This window comes from Protopterus annectens, chromosome 9.part0, assembly GCF_019279795.1.
Source record: "Protopterus annectens isolate FY-2018-M chromosome 9.part0, PAN1.0, whole genome shotgun sequence".
Lineage (NCBI taxonomy): Eukaryota > Metazoa > Chordata > Ceratodontiformes > Protopteridae > Protopterus > Protopterus annectens.
The window spans coordinates 1,756,933,287-1,756,949,693 of record NC_056743.1 but is presented as its reverse complement, the minus strand read 5'-3'; the positions used below and the strand labels follow the sequence as shown (position 1 = coordinate 1,756,949,693).

The window sequence follows — 16,407 nt, the reverse complement described above, 5'->3', positions numbered from 1 at the left end:
TAGGCTTAGCTCCGACTACCCCGTTGGGTCAGAGGGATATGGCCTCGACCATCTCACCTTCTCAGGAGGTCTGTTCCCCTTTGGGTTTTTATGTGGTGGAGAGGGTCTTCTCAATTCCATCGAAGGGCCTTGATTATCTCGTCTTCGGAGTCTGACCTGGCTCCCTCTGTTTCTGGTGCAGGTCTGACCATCCTGCCATCTCAGGGACAGCCTGCCACCTCTATGCACCAGGGTGCCCCCTCTTGAGAGCAGCAAGCCATTGGTGAGTCCTCTTCAGAATCCTCCACTGAGGAGGCTCCTCACAAATGCACGTGCAAAAGGAGGCAACTGGACTCCCCACTGGAGTCACTCATCAAAAACACCAATTTGGAGGAAGGGGAAGGTTCAAGGATGTCTCCTTCAGAGACATCATGGAAATCCTATACCAGTGTGGGGGGGTAGTCTATCCAGAAAAATAACCCAGACAAAGTGGTGTTCCTGGAGGCTTTTGATGCAGGGCCCTCTACTTCCTGGGTATCCCCTCCCGTGGATCCTTTGGTGGATCTGATTACATCTCGGGCATGGAAGGAACAGGACATAGTGGAGCCCATTCCCAAGCATCCTGACAAAGTTTTGAGCCCCTATTTGGACAGGACGTATTGGCACAAAGGATCCCCAGTTAATGCCATTAATGCCATGGTGGTGGCAGCTGCCACTAAGAAGGAGCTCACTCAGGAAAGCTCTATGGTCCATTCGTCAGACCAAGAGTTCAGGACGATGGATCATTTTGGGAAGTGAGTGTATGCTTTAGTGACCTTCTCTGTCCAGGCGCTGAACTACCTGCACATATGATTAGGCTGCAATGAGACCTGGTCAAGGAGGTCGCTGAGTCTACCTAGGGGTCCATGTTGGCAGAGGACAAGAAAGTGTTCTCCTCTCGAATGGCCACCCTGACATCTGTTGCTAACACCTCTATGCGTCTCCTCTCCTCATGCAATGGAAGGTGCTGCTAGAGCTGCCGGTACTGGCATTGCCATCAGGTGTCATGCCTGGCTCTATTGTGTGCCTTTTTGGAACCCTTTAAGGCAAATGTTCCATACCACAGTTCCTCCCTTTTTGGGAAGACATTACCTGACACCCTAGTTCAGAGTGATAAGGATGGGAAGACTCTGTCTGCCATCAGGATCTGCTTTTTGGCCCTTCAGTGATCCTTCTCTAGGAATCAGCGAGGGACAAAGAAAATGTGGTTCCGGAAACCTCAGAGTTTCTCTCAGCAGACTCAGGATTCACCTTCTCCCAGGGATTTGATAGACACCACCCAAGAGGCAGAGGGGGGTCCGAGAAATCAAGGGTCTTCAGAACCTTTCTCAGACAGACTCACCCAGCAGCCCTGAAGGGTTGCCCGACTACTTGTCTCTGGAGGCAGTCGGGGGTCGCCTTTTGCTTCACCTAACGGCTTGGGAGTCAATCACAGAAGATTGTTCAGTGTTGCAAATTATAGCCAGAGGTTATTCAATCCCCTTTCTAAAGTCACCTCTACCACCCAGACACCTCACGGATGTTCCACCCATGCACAGGGAGGATGTAGCACTGGAAATTATAAAGCTGCTAGAAAAACGGGTCATCCAACATGTCCTCCAAGAGCAGTCTGGATTAGGCATTTATTCTATGTTCCTTTTAGTGCTAAAGAAGACTGGGGACCTAAGACCAATTCTGGATCTATCCACCTTGAACCTGTCAGTGGCCACGACAAAATTCTGGATGGTCACCCTTCAGTCTATCCTGTCCTTCCTGCAGGAGAATGATTGGATGTGCTCGATTAACCTCCAAGATGCCTACTACATCAAAATGAACAGGCGCTCTTGGAGGTTCCTCCACTTCCAATTAGGAGTCAATTATTACCAGTTTCAAGTGCTCCCCTTTGGTCTCACCACAGCCCCCAGGGTGTTCACTAAAGTGATGGCAGTAGTACCGGCTCAACTGAGACTCCAGGGCATACAGGTCTTCCCTTACCTGGACGATTGGCTCCTCGCTGCCCCTTCCAGGCATCAGCTCTGTCTAGCGAGGGATTGCTATCTTCGCATAGCCCAGTGGTTGGGCATCACCATCAATCTTAGCAAGTCTTCACTGGCCCCAGTTCAGGTATTAGATTTCATAGGGGCTTGGTTGGACACAATTCAAACCAAGGTCTTTCTTACCTCGGAGAGGATACAGTCACTGAAACTTCACATCCTGGGCATCCATCAAACCCAACCGTCGGTGGTGGAAATAATATTAAGGGCATTGGGGTCCATGGCAACCATGATCAATCTCTTGCCTCTGGTGCACTTTCACATGCAGGTTCTCCAGTGGACTCTTGCAGTCCAATGGTCCATGTTAGACCTTCCATTATCTCACCATGTCCGAGTCTCTCAGGTGTGCAGGAACTCTCTCCTATGGTGGTTACATTCTCCAGACCTTCTTCCTTTCTCCCCACATTCTTGGCCACAGTGACCATGGATGCCTCCCTGCTAGGGTAGGGGGCTCTGCTCGGGGAGGACAGTCCAAGGCACGTGGTCTCCTTACAAGAGCAAATTGCATATCAACATCCTGTAGAGGAGGGCGGTGCTTCTAACATTGCATGCTCTCCATGCCTCTCTTCCCCCAGGAATGGTTGCTATCCAGACAGACAACATGTCATTGGTCTGGTACATCAATAAACAAGGGGGAACCAGGTCTTACCCTCTGTGTCCTGATGCCATGAGAGTGTGGGAGTGGGCAAACTCCACCAGCCATTGTCTGCTGGCAACGCACATTCCAGGGTGGTCCAACATTCTAGCGGACAGGCTCAGCAGGTCCATCCTGATGCCTCATGAGTGGTCTCTGAATCCTTCAGTAGTGAAACAGATCTTTCTCAAGTGGGGTCAGCCTTGCTGAGATCTCTTCACCTCTCCTTCCAACACAAAGTGGAGTGAGATTTTTGCTCTGAACCCCCCTCTGGGGAAAGTCTCCAGAGACGCTCTGATGTTATGTAGTCCTATCTCGCCATAATTCTTGCTGGATGGGTTCAGAGACAATATTCGGCTCCAACTTGGCCTGTATGGCCCGTTTAAGTTAGAGGGCCTTTCCTCCCTGTGTGTGTATGGCTGTTTAAAAAATAAAAGTTATCTTCTTCTCTTCTCACCTTTATTGTTGTTAATACATTTACTGTTGTTATCTTTTTGTCTTCGTTCTAAGAATGTCTACAGATAAAGATAAGGATCATCACCCTTTGGGGTTCAAAAAGTGTAGCAGGTGTGCGCAGAAAAGGTCTCTTACAGACAGCCACACCAGTTGTGTATATTACCTTGGTGAAGCCCATTTACAGGAACCCTGCACCTTCTGTCACGTTTTTAGCACAAGAGTTTCAAATGACAGGAAGAGAAAACTCATTGACAGGGGTCTCATGATCAGTTCCTTCCAGGAACAGCTGGAACTTGGTCAGGCAGCTCCAAAATCCTCAAAGAGAAAATCATTGGCCCCGGCTTTAGAACCGACAAAAAAGACTAAAGTGTCGGAACCAAGAAGTTCTGGTTCCAACTCAGCTTCATCTACTTTGGTGCCATCGATTTCATTGGTTCTGAGACAATCTTCGGTACCAAAAATGTTGCCTGACATCAAGACTGTATCTCCTACATTGAGATCTCCTATTTTGGAGAGAAGGAGATCTCATTCTGTCTCCACCAGCTCCTCCAGGACCCTATCAGATGAGGACATCGAGAGGGTGGTGAAGAGGTTGCTTTCGGATTCAGCTCTGGCTAGAAAATTAGCCCCTCAAGATCCAAAGGTCTCAGAGCTGACCTCCTTACCGACCACTGTTCCTCTTCCGACTGCTTCGCTCTCGGAGCCTATTACTTCAGCTTCCTCTGTTTTCAACCCTTCAGCTCTGGGGAATCAACCTGTTTCCTCGAAGCCAATTACTCTATCCTCAATGACTCAGTCTGGAGTCAAGGATTCTGGGAGCCGACGCTCTCATGTTGACTCCAAGGGGGACAGTCACCCTGGGTTCTCGTCAGAACCGACCCTCCTTCTCGGAGCCTTCGCTCCAACATTTGCTTCGGAGCCATTCCCTCTTGCTAGGAATCGACCATCTGCCCCTGAGCAGAGGTCTTCTTCAGAGTGGGGGGGGGCCTTTGAAGCTATAGAGAAGGCTTTATCCTTTCTCAAAAAGCCATTCCTTTGGAACCTGTGTCCCACCAGCAGCAGGCAGCAACCTCTTCCCCCTGCCACCCCCACAGCGTAGGGAACCAGAGCCCCCATTGGAGGTGCCCCTCTTCTGAGACCTCCCCAGATTATCCCACTGGAGAGCTCCCTCGGAAGAGGCTGTGTAAGAGGAAACATGTCAACTCCCCTGCGTCTGTCACACTGATTTGGAGGAATCAGAAGGGTCTCCTAGATCCCCCTCTGAGGATGTCTCTTTTTCTGACATCCTAGAAATCCTTAGACAGAGGGGTGATTGGAAGACCTCTAACCCTACTGTGGATGAATCAGTGTATCTTGAGGCCTTTGGCTCCCGACCTTCCACCTCCTGGGTGACACCGCTTTATGACCAACTTTTGGGGGTCATATCGTGGAAAACATGGATCTCTCCAGATTCAGTGGAAGCCATCCCGAGGAGGCCAAACAAACTTATGACAGCACCTGAGGACAAGTCTTTCCTTAGTTAGGGAGTTCCAGGTGATGCTATGGTGGTAGTAGTGGCCAGCAAGAAGGAATTATCTGAGACGTCTTCTAATATCCATCCTCCTAAAAAAAGTCCAGGACGATGGATAGGTACGGGAAGCGTACTTTTTCTTCAGTGGCATTTACATTAAGATCACTGAATTACCTGACTTATTTTACTTGTCTTCAGTGGAATCTCCTGAAAGAGTTAGGAGATACCCTCCAGGGTTCAGTACCTCCGGGTTCCATGGATAAGGTTTCTGCGCAGCTCTCCACCCTTACTTCCATAGCTAACTCCTCCATGAGGCTGATCTCATATGTGGCAGATGGAATGAGTAGGGCAGCCGCAGCAGGAATATCCCTCAGGAGACATTTGTGGATGCATCTTAGTAATTTTCCGGAGTCCTTCAAGTCTTCCTTTACTAATGTTCCCTTTGATGGTTCACTTCTTTTTGGACCCCAAGTGAAAGAGACTTTGACTAGGTGTGAGCAGCATGCGAAAACCTTATCTGCTGTTGGAGTCCATTTCACTCCCCTGTCCAGACCCTATCCCAAGGGTAATACAGGAGCAAAAATGTGGTTCCACAAATCCCAAAAAGGTTTCCCTCAGGCACAAGGTCAGCCCTCCCCCAAAGGCAGAGGGGGAGGATATAATGGAAGATGTCGCCCTACCAGCAGAGGAGGTCTGCAACATCAGGGAGACAGGGAAGCTTTCTCAGATCATCCCTTCCATCGACCCTGAGGGGTTGCCCAACTGTCCATCTCTGGAGGCAGTCGGAGGTCATCTGGCTAACTATCACTCAAGATCGTTGGGTACACACAATAATATCCAGAGGTTACCTGATTCCATTTATTTCTGAACCCCCAACAAATTGATCTCTTTCAGACATACCACCCATCCAACTAGACCGTGCAACATCAGAGGTCATCTCGCTGCTGCAAAAAAAGAGTCATCCAAGAAGTCCCGGCAGAGAAGGTAGGATCTGGAACTTACTCGCGATTCTTTTTAGTTCCAAAAAGGCAGGAGACTGGAGATCAATTCTAGATCTCAGCAGGCTCAACACAGATGTAAGAAAATCAAAGTTCTGAATGGTCACTCTGCAGTCGATATTTCCCTTTATCGGGAAAGACAACTGGATGTGCTCAATCGATCTCCTGGATGCATACTACCAGATCAAAATGGACAGGTACTCCAGGAGACACTTCTGGCTGGGAGCCAGTCATTTTCAGTTCAGACCACTGCCCTTTGGCCTCACTACAGCCCCCAGATTGTTTATCAAATGCATGGCAGTGGTAACGGCTCACCTGGGATGTCAAGGATTTCAGGTGTTTCCATACCTACATGACTGGCTCCTCACTGCTACCACCAAGCATCAACTCATAAGGACCAGGGATGAGACTCTATCCTTGTGCACCAGTCTAGGCATCACTGTCAACTTGCAAAAGTCAGTCATCTCCCTCGCAGCATATTGTTTATCTGTACTCAGAAATAGATGCAACCACCATATCAGTAAGGCTAACACAGGAAAGAGTGGAATCTCTATGCAGTCAGGTCAGATCCGCACTAAACAAAGAGTCCAGGCCAGAGTAGTCCTTCAAGTTCTAGGGACTATGGCTTCCACCATCCTATTAGTTCTTCTTGCTCGCCTACACATGAGGATTCCCCAATGGATGCTATTTGCACAATGGTCGGTGCAAGACCTTCCATTGTCTCACCAGATATTAATAACAAATGCATGCAAAAAGGATCTGACATGGTGGTTATACACAAAACAACTTGTCCTAGGCTGTCCACTTGTTTCTCCCCAAGAGAAAGCAGTTTTGACCACGGACACTTCCCAGATAGGGTGGGGGGGAATTATCTGGGAATGATAGTCCAAGGTACTTGGCAGAACCATGAGAACCAGTTGCACATCAATGTTCTGGAGATGAGAGCGGTGCTGTATGCATTGCAAGCACTTCACAGCTCCCTTCCCACTGGGACAACTGCGATTCAGTCAGACAACATGTCTGTCGTGTGGTACATAAGCAAGCAAGGGGGAACCAAGTCTTACCCGCTTTGCCAAGAGACCTTAAGAGTTTGGAAATGGGCGGTGGATACTCATCGCTTCCTGATAGCAATGCATACCCCAGGGAAATCCAATGTAATAGCAGGCAAACTCAGCCGTGCAATTCTGATGCCTCATGAGTGATCCCTGAATCCAGTGGTTGCGAAAGAGATCTTTCACGGATGGAGCCAGTCTTGCTGCGATCTTTTTGCCACTCACCTTAACACCAAATGCACCAACTACTTTACCCGCATCTGGGGATGTCACCCAGGGATGCTCTAGTTCATGATTGGCCCCCAGACTTCTTTATGCCTTTCCTCCTTTTCCACTCATTCCCAAAGTAATACAGAAAGCAAGACAGTTGAGGAATTCCTTGATCCTCATTGCTCTTTACTGGCCTTGACAAGTTTGGTTTCCTTTCCTGTAGCCCTACCTCTTGGAGGAACCGTGGATTCTGGACCCATCTCCTGATTTATCAATCGGGACAGTTCCATCCCTCCATCCACACCCTCAAATTGACAGCATGGCTGCTCCAGTTCCATGAATAGTCAGGTGTATTCCCTTATCCCCTGCGGTCAAACACATTCTAATTTCATCCCATAAACCTTCCACTCAGAAACTATATTCTAACAAATGGAAAAGATTTCCCCTTTGGGCTATGAATCGGGGCTTAGATCCATATACGGCTCCTTTAGAATCCAATTTATCCTTCCTAACAACAATTTTTCATGAAGGAGTGGCAGCTATTACAGTTGGAGTTCAATTAGCTGCCATTTCCAATTTCCATTTTGGTTTCATGGGAAATCCAAACATGCAGCACTCCTTGTGTAAAACTTTCTTAAAAGGAGTTCTTCTTCTCAGGCCCCCAATAAAACAACCATTATAACCCTGGGACTTAAACTTAGTCCTCTCATCTTTGATGTCTGCACCCTCATCGTCAGACTTAAAATTGTTTTCATGGAAAACTTTATTCTTGGTAGCCATAATATCTGCTAGGAGAGTTTCAGAACTACAAGCTCTAACTATTCAACCTCCTTACATTACCTTTCACAAGGATAGAGTCTCTCTCAGGACAAACTCTTCCTTTCTTCCTAAAGTATGCTCAGAGTACAATCTGAATACCACCATTGAGCTACCTGTGTTTTTTCAAACCACTCTAATAAATCAGAGTATAGAGTACACCAGCTAGAATACTCAGGTTTTATATACACAGGCCTAAAGAATTCAGGAAATCTGATCAACTTTTTGTTTCCTTTTCTGACAAAAGGAAAGGCTTGCCTGTTTCTAAAATTACTGTTTCAAAATGGCTTTTGGATTGCATATCCTTTTCTTATCAGCAAGCTGGTAGACAATTACCTGTCAAAGTTAAAGGTCACTCTACTAGGGCTGTAGCTACTTCATGCGCCTTTAGATCTAGGCTCCCAATTGATACTATTTGTGCAGCAGCTACTTGGGCAAGACCACATATGTTTGTCACTCATTACAAATTGGATTTGGCCTCCCAGGACAGGTCATCCTTTGGGCCCACTGTGCTGAAGTGTGTCTCTTTGCTTGAGCTACCCTGGAAAAAGGTGCGAGGGACGCTGTCCTATCCAGCAAAAATTACGGCGAGATAGGAGTACATAACATAAAGAAGTTATGTACTTACCATAACATTCCATGTTTGTAGTCCATCTCGCCTATATTCTTGCGTCCCTCCCTCCAACCCCCTTCCTGTTTCTGCGGAATCTGGTGGACCTTTTGATGCTGTCTGACTTTGTTCCTTTTATTGTCCACCTGGAATGGATTATACTTCTAACCCTTTGCTATATTTATACAGCTCCTTTCTTATTCTTACCTGATAGGTATTTATTGCTTTCTTGCAAACTAGATCTGGGGAATTGCTGTGAGGCACCATGGGATAGGGGCTAGCCTCGAGCCAGTAAAAGCTCTTGAGCTTTAGTATCAGCCGTGTCAGAGCCGAATATCAGCTCCAAACCTACCCAGCAAGAATATGGGCAAGATGGACTACAAACATGAAACATTATGGTAAGTGCATAACTTCTTTTTTCATACTTGGACCCCCCAGTCTCCTGTATGCCTACCCTCCTCTTCCCTTGATTCCAAATTTCCTTCAGAAAGCTTGCAGGCTGGGGAGCATAGTAATCTTCATTGCCCCATTCTGGCCTCTCCAAGTCTGGTTTCTGTCTCTGTGGTCTCATCTGGTGGCTCCACTATGGTTATCCAGTTCTGGATCTCATTTCAGATCCTTCAGGGATTCCCCATCCAGACCTGGGTAGTCTGAAGCTTACTGCCTAGCTGCTGCAGTTCCTCTAATTGTGAGGACTCCCAGTTTATCTTCTCCTGTTAAAAAGATCCTGGTGGCTGCTCACATATTTTCCACCAGAAAGGAAGCTTACTCCAGCAAATGGAAATGTTTTTTGATCTGGGCCTCACGAGACTCCATAGATCTCTTCACTGCTCCAGTCTCCTCAGTTTTGGAATTCTTAGCAGAGATCTTCCAACAAGGGGCTAGTTCTTCTACAGTCAAGGTTCATCTTGCAGCAATTTCTAATTTTCATGTGGGACATAACATGGCTTCATTAGCTTCTTCTAAGCTCTGCAAAGCCTTTCTAAAAGGCACTTTACTTCTTCGGCCATCAATCAAGGACCCTACGCTGCCGTGGGATCTTACACTGGTTTTACAGGCATTGGTTTCACCTCCCTTTGAACTGGCAGCTTCTGTGGATCTGCAAATTTTGTCCAGAATTCAGCCATGGTTGCTATTACTTCTGTCAGAAGTGTTTCAGAACTCCAAGCATCGTCAATCAAACCAGCTTATATGATTTTTCATAAGGATAGGGTATCCTTACGTACTAATCCCTCCTTTCTTCCTAAGGTAGCTTCAGAATCCAATATTAATCAAGTTATTAATCTCCCGTTCTTTTTCCCGAATTTCCAAAACAAGGGAGAATATAAATTGCACTTGTTGGACATGCATAGACAGTTGTGTTTCTATTTACACAGGACTAAAGTTTTCCATAAGTCTGACCAACTCTTCGTATCCTACTCTGAATTCTTGTTAGGGAAATCAATATCCAAGATCACCATTGCCCATTGGATTTCCCAGTGTATTTTGTTGGCATATTCTACTAAGGGATTAACTCTGCCAGTCAAGTGAAGGCACATTCCACCAGGTCTATGGCTACTTCAGCTGCCTTCTGGTCCAGAGTTTCACTAGATGATATTTGTTCTGACATCATATCCAGAAACAGGGCATCCTTTGGCTCTGCTGTACTCTGGAATATCCTTCCATGAGGGTCTCTCAGGTGTTTAGTAGCTAGGAACTCGACGTCCCACAGGTTGAAGACCAAATGAAGACAACAGCTTCAGATAAAGAAGTTATGTACTCACCATAATGTTCCATCCAAGTTGTTGTTTCTCATTTATCTTCAACTGTCCCTCCCTCCTTCCCCCTGCCTTGCATAGACTGTGTGGTGGTCTAACAGGTAGAGGATATAGTCATCACAAGGATGCCTATTACCTCCTTTTTATGGATTTTTTGACATGGGACAAGGATGTTGGTTGGGGGTGATGCTAGGTTAGGCAGCAAACTTGATCTAAAGGAAGGAGACAGAGCCATTATGGGTAGGGGAGGAGCTTGGAGCTCGGATCAAGATTCTGGGTATGCGGCTGTCGGATGCATGCTGGATCCGGTAACCCACAGGTTGAAGACAAATGAAGTAAAACAACTCAGATGGAATGTCATGGTGAGTACATAACTTTTTTTTTCTTGTTAAATACCAGAGGTAAGAAAGAAGAAAAAACGTATGCAGAAAGTGTGGGTGTGTGTGGGGGGGCAAATTATTTGGTCAATAGGAAATGGGACATGTTCTGGAATAGGAATCCTTATAAAAAAACAAATGAATAATAATTTTAGATGTAACAATAGCACTACCAGGATGGGTAGTGATATGAGAATGAGACAAAAAATGTAAGATTAATAGTGACTTATGGATATATTAATATGATGCAGAGAAAACAGTTGTTTGAAGAAATAAAAAAATATGTTAGTAAATATGTCAGTAGTGATGGTAGGGGATTTTAACTGTAACCCAAGAAAATGGAAGAATAATAGGATATTAAGATGTTAAAGAAATTAATAAAATTTAGAGATTTAAAAGTAAGAGAGAAAGAGAATGGACACACAAAATGGATATTTTTAAGACTGAAAATGATCATATGGTTTACTTTAAAGACACGAAAGAAAGAAATAAGAAGGGGAGGACAGATGGCAGAGTTGTCAGATCATAGATCAGTATGGGTTAGAACAGGGGAAGACAGTGAAATAATAAAGGCGTGAAAATGGAAAAATACATTAAGTACACAGTTTAATGAAGGAAAAATGCTAAGACAGAAATATGGAAAAAATCATATGACAACGAGACCATTTTATAAAAATTGGACACAGTGATGGATAGTATATAAGCAGAAGTATAAAACGGGTCTATATTAGAAAGATGAAATAGGCGAACCTGATATGATCGACAAATAAATGATCTACAAAAAGAGTGAAGGACAGAAACGCTGAAAGACACGACGCCAAACGGATTTCCCTGGTCAGCAGGGTGATTGTGGGGATGAGGAAATATATCCTTTTCCCCACTGTAGAGCAGTCTCAGAGTTTGTATATATAAGAAGGGGGATGCAGGAGGCTTGCCCCCCTGCAAAAACATTAAAAAAAGTGTTTTGCGTTGTGTTTGTTTACTTTGGGTTTACTTACGTGCATGGTGCTGTTGCTTTCAGGAATCTGTTCGGTGTTGTGCATTTCGGCATACCCATTCTTCGCTCTTTTGGTTGATCGACGTTTATGTGTTGCCCTTTTGGCGTTCGCCTATTTCGAGTTTTGTGCTTATAATATAGACCCATATAAAACATATATGAAGACATGGAAAGAAGAATAAAAAGGATGAAATATAAATATTTTTATGTAATTATGACAAAGAAAATGAAAAAGGAAGTGACAATTAAGAGAAACAGAAAAAGAGATGTATGAAAAGAACAGAGAAAGTATAAATGATGTTATACAGACAAAGTTTTTTTTTGAAAGAAAAAAGCAGTTTCCCCTTATTTAGGAAAACAAGTAAAAATGAGAGAAGGAAGGATGGATGCTATTTTAGATGACAAAGGAAACATAAAATACAAACAATATTTTGCTGGTGGTAACAATTTTGCATAAAAGATATATGAGAAAGAGGAAATGGGTGGGGAAAAATAGTGGAAAGTAAAAAATAATCTGAAAAAGTAAGGAATTTATTTTTAAAAGTATACAACAGTAGAAGAAATAGAGACATTCATAAAATAATGTAAGAATGAATCAGCACCAGGATTAGATGGTATAAGATATGAGCATTAAAAGGAAATGAATAAAGACAAAATAGAATAAAAATATATTAAATGAATGGCTGAAGGAATGTATAATGGAAGACATGCTTGGTGGAGTAAAAAAATGTATATGGAAAAAGAATGAAAGAAAAGATATAAAAATTGGAGGCCTGTAATGCTAGGGAATACCGATTGTAACATCTTTATGAAAATACTACAAAAAGAAAGGAGGAAGTATTGGATAAGGTAGTAGGAGAAAGGATCTGTGGTATAAAAGGAAGGCAGGTGTAATAAATGTTAATTATAATGAAATATGTAGTAGAGATTATGCTGAAAGAAAATAAAGTAGTAAGACTAATAGTATGTGACATAGTTAAGCCTTTGATAAAGTGAGCCATAAAGCAATGTGGCACATTTTAGAGGCATACGGAATAGGTGAAAAAATGTATGTAATAAAAAAATTATGAAAATGTATGGATACAAGTTATGATAAACGGATGGGAAAATAAGTACTAAGGCAGTAGTAAAACAGGGATGTCCAGTGAATATGTGCTTATTTGTATTAGTAATGAATGCAGTAGTACAGATATGCATGTATAAACTGAGAGAGGCATGACATGAGATGAAAGAAAATGTTATATTATCAATATGTATGACATATGCAGATGACTTAGTTTTAATAACAAAAATAGGGGTTGGATAAGTGAGGTTGAAATGAAGGATTGAAAAGCTGTTAAGGCTGTCTGCAGTTAAATTTATTTATTTATTTATTTAACATTTGTTTACAGGGAAAGTCCGACTTGGAATGAGCCAATCTTCAATGGAGGCCTGGGGAGAAATGCTCCAGACGCATGTCTTTGTAATGTTGGGGAAACCAGAGTGCCCGGAGGAAACCCACATGAATGCAGGGAAGACGTTCAGACTCTGCACAAAAGGCACCCCCAGTCAAGAATTGAACCAAAGAACCTCTTGCTGTGAGGTGACAAAGCTAACCACTGCACTGTGTAAAGAGATTTGGTGATATAAAAAAATAAATGTACTACATTTCACAGGAAAGAAAATAAAGATTTTGGGAATGACATTTGGGGAATATGGAAGTGTAATAAGTCAATGGAGACAGAGATACTGGAAGAAATAAAAATGTTAGCTTCATGGAAAAGTTTTTATTTATCATTTCAGAAAAAGTTATAGAAGCTGAATTATTATGTATTAGGAAAAAAAATAGCACATTTGAGGTATATATGTTTCCCACTCAAATGAAAAAGAATTATTAGTTTTTCTTTTTTTAAGTTTCATTTGGGACGCAAGGCTGAATCCAGTGAGAAGAGGGATCATTTATAATAAAAGAAGAGGAGGTTGTTTGAATTAAAAATGTAGTGGTGCATTTATCATCTATGAATTTATTTTGAGTAATAAGAAAGGTAAAAGAAAGACAAAAAAGATAGGCAAGATGCTAAATGAAAAATATAAAAATGTACGAGAAGAAAAAACAGGGAAAAGAAAAGGGGCTGGATGAAAAAGAAAGAAGTAGAACTGTTCAACACTCCTGAATGTGTTGTCCTTTAAATGAAATGTTAGGTCCCATCTGTTTGTGTTGGTGGTAGCTCACTCAGGTGGACCTTTTGAAAAGAGTAGGGTTTTTTTATTTTAAAAACATATGTACAATACTATTTACAAATTTGCATTGTATACACATTCTATTCCTTTTTAATATTGTAATACAACTGTAGATATCTTTCTTTTCATTATGTTAAACCTTCATTATCTTATCTGAAACTCATTCCTTTTTCTACAACCACCATCTAATTTTTCTTAAAATTATTGCTAGTCTCCATTTACCATTAAACATGATTTCATTTAGCCTTGTATCCCAAAGAGTCCACAAAACATAAAATAATCTTATCTATTTTACTAACATATCCTTTATTTTATGGTTATAATATCCATATTGATTTATCTCCTTTATATTACCAAAGAAATTTTTTTATCCACAATTTTTCCCACAAGTTTGCAACTGTTATATATTGGAAGAAAGCATGTTCTGTAGTTTCTTCTTTACCACAATATATGCAAACTATTTCACAGATTTTTTTTATATGGTGCATTTCCCTTTACTGGTAATTTATTAATCACTAATTGCCATAACAATATTGACATTCTACTTGTTTATTACACCATGCTTTTCGTACTCTTATACTTTTAACTTTTTCATTTGCTAGCTCAGCCAAGGAATTAACATAATATTGTATCATATTTTTGTACCACACTATGCCCTCATTTTCTATTCCATCAATTTGTATTTTCCATAAAAGATTTTTTTTTCTTGATGTCGTCTCATTATTTTATTGAAACATGCTTTTTCTATGTGGAATGTTTTTAACATATCCCAACGATGCTTACATTTGGGCTTTATTCAATTTACTACCAACATTTCATTTATATCATTCATCCAAAACAAAACTTTTTACAAATTCAAAGAAACAACATAAACAATTGCGTTTATTAATCCTAACCTCCATCTTATTTGTCCATGTATAAGACTCTTTTCTTCAGTGGATTCAACCTTGTACCCCATATAAAAAATAATTGTAATTTATTTTTCATAGTTTACTGGCAACACACAGACAGTAGCTAAACATGCAACCTTTTTCAATTTAACTGAATTAATCAAATAAACCTTTTTATTAAATCATAGTGTGCATGTTTTCCAAAAACAGCAAAGCTCCTTTATGTCACTTAGTACCTTAATCCATTACTCCTTACTTACATACTTACCCACAAATCTTATTCTAACACATATTTCTTTCAAGAAACATATTCTGTTTTCACTATATCACCCAAGTCTTTACATTTTCCTTTACTAAAGTTATGCCTAATAAACATTAATGTATACAGCATAAAACTTTTTTCATCCAGACCTTGTTTTTAAAAATCAGTATAATATCATCTGCATAAGTAAACATGACTGGAATTTTTATACCTTCAGTAGTATTTTAAGTAGCATCTCTCATGTAAATTTACATTTCTGAGTAATACATTCATAACTAATGCAAATAATATACTACTTATAGAAATTATGCATTCATTATTCATATCTATTTCTTTGCTTAACCATCCATTCACTAAAATTCTTATTTTTTTATTACATGAAGGATAACATACATTTTTTATTTTATTACTAATGTTATACTCTTGTACAGTTGTCCACAAACAGTTTATGCTGTACTGCATCACAAGCTTTATTTAAATCTCCTATAATGATCTCGGTCTCATCAGTCATGTTTATAATACATTCTACAATTTCCCTTACTATGAGTAATAATTCTTGACATCCTTTCCCTTTAAACTATATATGCTATCTTCCATAATACTGTTCATTTTACTTTCCATTCTCTTCTGAATTGCTTTCATAAAAATCTTATAATCTGCATTGTTCAATACTATAGGTCTCCATTTTTCAATTGTATTTTTTTATCTCCCTTTTCCATACAAATGTAAGTGTACCACTGCATAAAACTTTAGACATAAACCCTTCATTTAACCATTCATAACTTTTAATAAGCATTTTTCCCTCAAGCCATACAATTTATATACAATTGGTATCTTATTCCATCTGATCCTAAAAACTGACTGCAAATTAACATGGTTAAGTACCACATCTAATTCATATAAACAAATATAATTTTCCAATTCTATATTTTTTTGTTCTTTCAGTTTAACATACTGTACCATTCTTTTGTTTGCACTTTTTCCTATGTTGAATCATTTTCTTCACATAATTTATTATGATATTCATAATTTGTTTCCGAGATATTCTTAATTCTCCTCTATCATCTTTCATTTCTCTCATTATACTAGTGTTGTTTTTAACTATGCTACTTAAGTAAGATGACACTTTTTTACCTTACAAAAATATCTTTGCTTAGATAATAATTCTTTGATATTCTCTTCATTTTTATATATTTCCTATCATTCCTTTCCAAACCATTTAAAGCTGCATATACACTGTTTTGTAACTTACTTTCTCCACTTTTCTTATATGTAGCTGCCATTCTAAAAAAAAAATATTTCTTATATTTTTGTTTCTAAGCTAGCCACCACTCAGACCAGGTTTTTACAAACCACTCTAATGGAAATGTAATCTTTCCATAAATGCATACTTATTGTTTTTCCATTTTCATTCCATATTTTCTTGTTCATTCTTTTTATTACCTTTCCCAATCATATGTATGCCTTATTTTCTTATTTCTATCAAAATGGCTGAGTGATCTGAAAAACCTATTACAACTGTCCCTCCCTTAACTATATTTAAACCTTTTGATATAATAAAATAATC

The 16,407-nt window shown here is 40.9% G+C and overlaps 1 protein-coding gene across 1 annotated transcript in view; it reads right to left on the bottom strand.

Annotated features, from left to right (window-relative positions):
- The window catches only part of RAB3D (RAB3D, member RAS oncogene family), a 676,954-nt gene that overhangs the window by 9,614 nt on the left and 650,933 nt on the right, over nucleotides 1-16,407 (bottom strand). The gene's annotated exons all lie outside the window — the stretch shown is intronic.